Source organism: Seriola aureovittata, chromosome 2 (genome assembly GCF_021018895.1).
Source record: "Seriola aureovittata isolate HTS-2021-v1 ecotype China chromosome 2, ASM2101889v1, whole genome shotgun sequence".
NCBI lineage: Eukaryota > Metazoa > Chordata > Actinopteri > Carangiformes > Carangidae > Seriola > Seriola aureovittata.
In genome coordinates this window covers 23,472,952-23,480,533 of record NC_079365.1, presented here as the reverse complement: position 1 = coordinate 23,480,533, position 7,582 = coordinate 23,472,952, and positions in this window count along the sequence as shown.

Genomic DNA, 7,582 nt, shown 5'->3' with positions numbered 1-7,582 from the left:
TCTGTCATGGCACAAAAATGGGTGCCCTTTCAGTGTGGGTGGTGTGAGTTTTTCTTTTTTCTTTTTTTGCATTTGCATTTGCATGACGTGATTTTTGGGGGACAAGTTCACCAACTGGTGCTATTCACTGGGCAGAAAACAGTTTTTACAGACAGGGAATGAGGATATGGGTCTTGAGGTTGTTGGTTAGTACAGCCTCTTGTCTCAGATTCTAAAAATACCTTTCATGGCTCTATCATGTTGACAGTTATTTTTGCAGAATGCTCACCAAAATAATTCATCCAGCCTTTGCTGAGAGCTGTATATTGCTATGGTTGCTTTAAACTTCCTAGCACATAAGAAGCATTTGCCTCAAGATTTTGGAGCCATTTCTTGGAACACACACAAAACAGATTGGCAGAAGCAAAGAATATAAAGACACACAAACTAGACCTCTTTCCCCTGACTCCAGTCCTGTTTTGGATTTATAGAAGATGCCTGACCTAATTATCGGCAATGTTCTCATTTCATGTTGAATGGGAACATTGAAAACATCTACTTGTAGGTCAGATGCATGTTTAATACAAACTGATGTAGACAGATAAGTGCTCAGACTGGCCTGTTGTCCATAACAACAGTAATGCAAAAAGTAGATGGATGACTTGCTATAACGCTGGTGCACAGTTAGTCTCTTCATGCCAACGAGCATGAAGGAGCATGACACTTTGGCTTTGGTCGTTTTAAAAAGTAATGAAAAGCCCTCAGGCCTCTTAGAGCGGAAATGGCAAAGGAATGAATATGCAGCTAGCTCTTTTCAGTGCACACGGCTTATTGCGTAGAGTTGCAGGCTTATTGCAAGCTGCTGCGTTCACTGGCACTTTGATTATGCACAAGATCACTGGTGATATGACAGAGCCCGCTGTATTAAATGTTCACCATAAGAGGAGTTTTGCACAATCCCCTTGTTACACTAATACCTTATCTGGAGGATAGGTTTTCACACAGGGATTCATCACATCTGAAGTCACCACAAAGGGCTTAAGAATATTTGGCAAAGCGTGTTTTAATGAAATAAAATATGTTGTATGCACCGTTTTAACTGAACTAAAAGAAAGCAAAGAGAACAAACAAGCTAAGTATGAATCACAAATAGGCTCTGAAAAATGCTATTTGCATGTGTTAAATTTTTCCCATCCTAGCAAAATCCTCAATATTAATATTTATATATACTGAATATAAATATACAATTTTAACCTTTTTCAAAGTGTCACACAACAAGTAATTCTCACAGTAAAGATCAAAGACTTATTTAAGTCCATTATCATCCTCATATCTCCTCTTCTTTGCATATGAAAACATCATGTCTACCCCAGATCTCTACTCTATTTAATTAATTCTATGTTCATTAATTTGTATATATAATGTATGTTTACCATCCACCCTTTCCATCTTTACTGAAGCTGACATCAGTAATCCCCAGACTTCAGCATTAACAGACTAAAGCTACTGGAGATGAAAAATCCAATCCTTTATTTTCCATCAACAATCAGAGACAGTGAGCATGTGCATTAATAAAATGCTTTGTTTTATTTGACCCTCTTTAGTGGTATACAATAAAAAAAAGTGCTGTTTTTGAAGAACAGGTCATTTTTTTAAGGGAGAAAATGTATTGATTTTCCTGATCTTACTGTTAAATAGGTGTGTATTATAGTATGAAAATTTTGTGAATAAGGCTATTTAATCATCACAATAACAAAATATATATTTGACATATACGTAGGTAACAGAAATAATTGCTCTGTAGCAGGAAGTTGGCTTTGTTAAATATTTTGTTGCTAGTGGCAACTTCCACATGGCACATTTCTGTAGGAGTTCAAATGACATTGTTACTTCCACCATTTGCCAGATGTGCGACCACTTATCCACCCTCTAAATGGCCTTGTTGGAACATTACCTACCAATTTTGTGACATGTCATGTGTTGAATTCGTTTTTCTGCAATCATTTAAACGCTAAACACACACAGCCATTAACTGTCTTAAGATATGTTCAGACAGAATGACGTGATTGCATATAAAGTCAGTGGAAGGTATCTTCACAATGTTTCCACTTGAGTGAGAAATTCAAGGTTTTATGAATGTGCTTCTTGCAGAGACTGAAGAGTAATGACAAACAAACTGGAGTTTCTGGTTGGTTGTGAGGTCACACTAGAGTTTTGATATCATGTCCCTCTATTTGGACAGACAGATCAAGGGCGATCAAGTCAAGTAAAGCTTCTCACACCAAATGAATTTCTAATTACTGGCTATGGAATCGATTATGGTGGTTGGACAACTGAGCAGGCCATGGCATTCGGATGAAGTTGTCTCTATTGAACACTTCTAGCTAGCCACAGCTAATGAGTGGGGTAAATCAACATGTACTGCTCAAATGGTCCATGGCAGTCGCAGTTTAACTGAGATTTTGTCTATCTGTTTGATCTGACAAGTATCTTTTATCTTCTTTCTCTCTCTTCCTTTGTGGACTTAAGATTGTTCCTTTCTTTCTTGCTGTTACTAATTTTGGAGTTAACAGTAATTAGCCACAGTTTTCTTGTTACTGTGCAAATTCATATAACATCACTATCATCGAATTTGTGTTTTATCCAATACGGTTTTCACAATTTTACTATTGCTTCCAGTAAAAACCCCAGAGGCTCGCTCCTTGTCTTCAGCCTTGGAAGCATGTGAAACTCACTGCATAGCTGTGCACCTACAGAGTTGGGGCAGAAGAATAATAGTGTTGGGGCTCTGGAAGAGAGTCTTTTCAGCCTGCTTTGAACAGGTTATAGCGGTCTCTAGTGGACAATGCGCATACTACAACTTGTTTGGTGTAGTATCCTAAAAATCTGAGTCTGACATACTGTATAAACAACAGCGTGATGTGATATTTCAGAATTTATTTTAATTTCCTGTCCTAAAAGGTTTGAAAAGATGACTGAGGTGAGGAAGCTTTTATGATCTGGTACCTGTGGTAACTTTGATTAACTTCAAAGCTAATGTCAGAACTGGTGAGGATTAATCTCTTTGAAATTGTTCATGCTTTGCAGGAACTGATTGGCTTTGCTTCTCTTTGTACTTGGCTGTCAATGCCTTGTCTCTCTGAGGTCAGCACAGATTAATACCAGCAGGTTTTACATGTAGTGAATACATTCAAAATTTCAGTCTGACCTTGAATTGGTGGAGCCATGTAATGTAATTTGTAAATGTATGGAAAGAAATGAAATGTAAGCTCTAAGGCACAATTTAAAAATGCATGCAATGTCTTGAAACTGAATATAATTTCAACATTGAATATAACTGTTATTGTTAAATAGCTTGATATACTTGTCTTGTTTCTGCACTGTTAGTTCTGCATTGAGAATCCCATCAGAAAATGTCCAGTACTGTAGACCTGGGCAGAGTCGCCTGATGTGTGCATCAGAGAGCTCAGACTGAATCATAAAAATCCTAATTGAAAATGTAGGTAGATTTAATGTTATCAAAGATTTAAGAGTAAGAAATGAAATCAAAAACACATTTAAAATCTACTCCATTACATTAAAATTTTCATATCGGACCCTTTATCTCTTTAAATAATTTATCTTTGATTTTTTTTCTGTATAATTCTGTATATTCTATAAGGGAATAGTTTTTGGAAATAATTTAGGGAAATATGCATATTGCTAAGAGTTAGATGAAAAGATTAATACCACTCTGATGTCTGCACTGTACACATCACAAACATCATCACAATCTACTTACCAGCACCACTACAGCTCACTAATATATAACACATATTTTGTTTGGAACTGGTTGGCAGTTTTTGTTCAATAGAAAACAAACGAATAAATTTCTTTGAATAAAATCTTTGTGTCTTCAAATGAGCGATATGAATACATTTTACCCATTTAGCAAATAACAGGGAAACAAATGGGAATTTTCAAGCTCAATACTATTGTGCTCGATGTTTCTCTGTTTTATATCTTCATCATTTATCATGAATTATTGTAATAGTTAAAAATTACACATGAACTACTCAGTTATACTTTTAGGTTGACTCTTTCAGAGCCTATTTGGTGCCATTAGTTTTATAATCTTCATCAAATCAGGCCAAGGTCATCATCAAGTCACTGTGTCAAATAACATGAGCCGCAGATACACGACTGACATGTTTTGACAGACATACATGCCTTTAAGTGTAATGAAAGCTGACATCAAAAAGCCGTCCACTGCCATATTATTAAGACATCAGCGACAGGGCAACAACATCACAAAGGGCCAGACAGTGTCCGAGGTGCCTTCACTGAATACTGTTGGAATAAAAAGAAACTCTCTCTCAACAGAGAGAGGACGTTTTAACATGTCACAGAAGGGCAGCACAGGTGTAAATAATGCCTCAGTTTCAGGGTCCCGCTGTACGTTGGCTCACTGTCTTACTGGGACACCTTGATTGGAGTCATTGTGTTATTAGTAACACCTGTGCTTGTTTTGGTCAGCTTAATAAACACAACACACAAACGCAACATGGGTTAGACACTGATGTGCCATTATCAAGCGTTCTTACTCTCTTCTAAAACCACTTAAATACTAATATGCGGTGACATGTCTGTATCACTAGATGGCAGTGGTGCTCCACAGGTTTTTAAACTGTCCAGCCTCTGATTCAGTGATTCTTGTCTAACCCATCAGTACTGAGTGGCCCTCAGCTGCAGCACAGATCACATGTGAAAAGTTTGGAGTGACTAAAGACCTTGAAGTGGACTGGTTTGTATCAACATGCTTTTGGTAGATACAAGAGAAAATAACAATATACTCTGTGACAGAAAATTTGCTTGATGAATTATCATGAGACTGTGTCATAAATGCTCTGGTGATCTCCCATTGTGTACTGTCATCTGTTTTCCAGCAGAGAGGGAAACACTATTAAAGTAAATAGCACTGGTGGCTTGTGTTGCATCTTGGCCTCCCACCCTCTTTTTTTTTTTTTTTTTTTTTTTATTTGATATTTCTGTGCCAAGCCTCTGCAGTCTTGCCAACTGTTGCCACCAACACAAAACCCACAGGACTTTCCATCCTTGATACAAAATTGCAATCAAGTCCGGTCCCTGGGGGAAAGTTGGGGTTCAGTGTCTCGGTTTGTGATGTTCTGTGGATGGCAACAAACTGTTGTGCTGCCTGCCAGCATGTCAAGCCAGGAGCATTAGAGAGGGAAAAGTGGAAAATTAACCGGTGCCAATTGCCAAAACGTTCACGTGACTGCGACACATGGGAGCAATGGTTAGGATGGTAATGCATGAGAAACATTCCAGCAAAGGCACTGACATGTGACACTCAATTACAGTATCACACTGGCCTTCAGTGTTTTTCTTCTTTACTTTTTGGGAGCTGTGCAAACTATGTAAAGTATCTACTTGGCACACTGAAGGTCAGATATGATGATAAAACAATTACAGTAAGTTTCAGGCCTGTTATTAAGAGGAAAGCAATTCATCCTAACAGTCATCTGAAAAACTCAATTTCAAACAGCAGAGACTTTCTTCTAAGCAACATTTTTGGATAAATGATCAGTAATCAGACAGAGAGAAATTCACTACAGAGGAGCCACAGATTTTCCTAACAGCAGTACCCTCATTAGACCAAAATGCAATGCAGCTTTGAGGATCTTTCTCTCTGTCAGCTAGAAAAAAAGCCATGCTATCCTGCTCTTTCCATACGATCACTTTTGCTGTCACTTTTTCCATGTAGTCACAAACAAGCTTAAAGACAGACAAGAGGGTGACCGCATATGAAAATTCAATGAAAATGTAAATTATTATTTTACCGATACTAAAGGAAAAAAATAAACTAAAAAGAAGCCAAATTTAGCAAACCAAAAGGGCTGGAGCAGTAGACAGTCAGACAAGATGATCTCCCAAGAAAAGTTGAATTGAGGTCAACTGGTTGTAGATACTTTAAGACGTTTGACCTCTTATCCTCATCCTTCTTCAGTTCTGACTGACTGGTGAGGAGACCCAGACATTTAACCGCTGTGGGATTGTTATCAAGGCCTTGATAATGCCCAAACAAGTATCTACAACCAAGTCCAGTTGCCTTCGATTCAAGCCTTTCTTGGATAACCATGACCTGGATGACTGAGAATCTTCACACACATCCCTGATGATCTTTCTTTCATGACATCTACCTATAAAACCAACAACTGTATAATGTAATCTTAGGAGTGAAAACCAAATAGTATAATAATATTTTACAACACAATAACTAGTTTTTCTTTGCTTATTATGGCTTGAACACTGCTTTGCACAGAACAGTGTAGGAACAAAGTTCCTGCAGATTGATCACCATTTCTCCTTATCTGCGACAAACTGAAAAAAAAACAATTAAAAACATAGACCGCTTGTTGCCTGTTAGGATCTTGATTTGCTCTGGTCTTGGTCTGTTTGCCAGTTCTCTACTATACAGATTTTTATACAGTTTTTCCATTTAGTATAAGTATAAGCATTAGCGCTAGGACATCAGTGTTTTTTGTTCTTACAGGAAAAGATTCAGTTCATTTGCCAATAGATGCAATGCTTCTGTGAGTTTGAGAAAATCACAACAAAATGATGTACAGAGTATTTGATACCTATGTTTTTATATGATCTTTCTAGAGCTAATGCTGCATTCATGCAATGGTTGCAGAATGGGAACGTTCTTGCATAGCTACCCCCCTGCTAGCCTTGTAGTCACACCAACTTAATAGCTTAAATTAGCCACTTCATTAAATTAATTAAATTGGCACCTAAATTAGGAATGTTACATATTTGGAGTGGTTTGATATTACCTAATTTTAGCTTTAAATTTGCTGAATTTATGTATTAGTGTTAATATCAACTTTTAGATGTAACCTCCAGCATTCGCAGCCATTTTGCCAAAGGTTTGTTGATTCTGAAGGGGAATATTGTAGCTGTCAGAAATTCCCAATATTTCCAGCCTGGTAATTACAATTTAGAGGCTGATGTGAACAATGTGAACTCAGCTGCTCATAATTAGGTTTCTCAACGACATGACGTGGACGCATTAAACAACAGCTCATTTGATTTAACTTTATGCAGCTGTGACAAGTTTCTCAGTTTCTTTTGTGAATTACATTGTGGACCAACAGTGAAAAATCAAATACATTTAGCGTGCATACTGACGTTCCTGAGTGCACTTCATTATGTCACTTTTCTACGTGTGAACATACTGTAAAACCTGCGTAGAATGAGCATGGAGTGCGAAACTTGAACACATAGTTGGTCTTCAGCCAGCAGTAGGCACTCAAAGTCAAATCTTCAGACTTACTAATGAACGTTTCTGAGGCTTATAGCCGCTGTGACTGAAACACTCGGCTTTACTGCTCTCACCCAGCACACACATTCTGTGTATGGATCTGAAGGTTCACGCCCGCAGTGTCTAAATTGTGCCCACAGACAAGCCGAGCCTGCTGCAAACATGGCACAAACAAGCAGCCCGGGCTTTTTGTTCTTCTCCATTGAGCCTGTTGCTGATTGTGCGAGTCCTCCCCTTTCATTGGTTTTCTCCATGACCTCTGACCTATTTTCACTC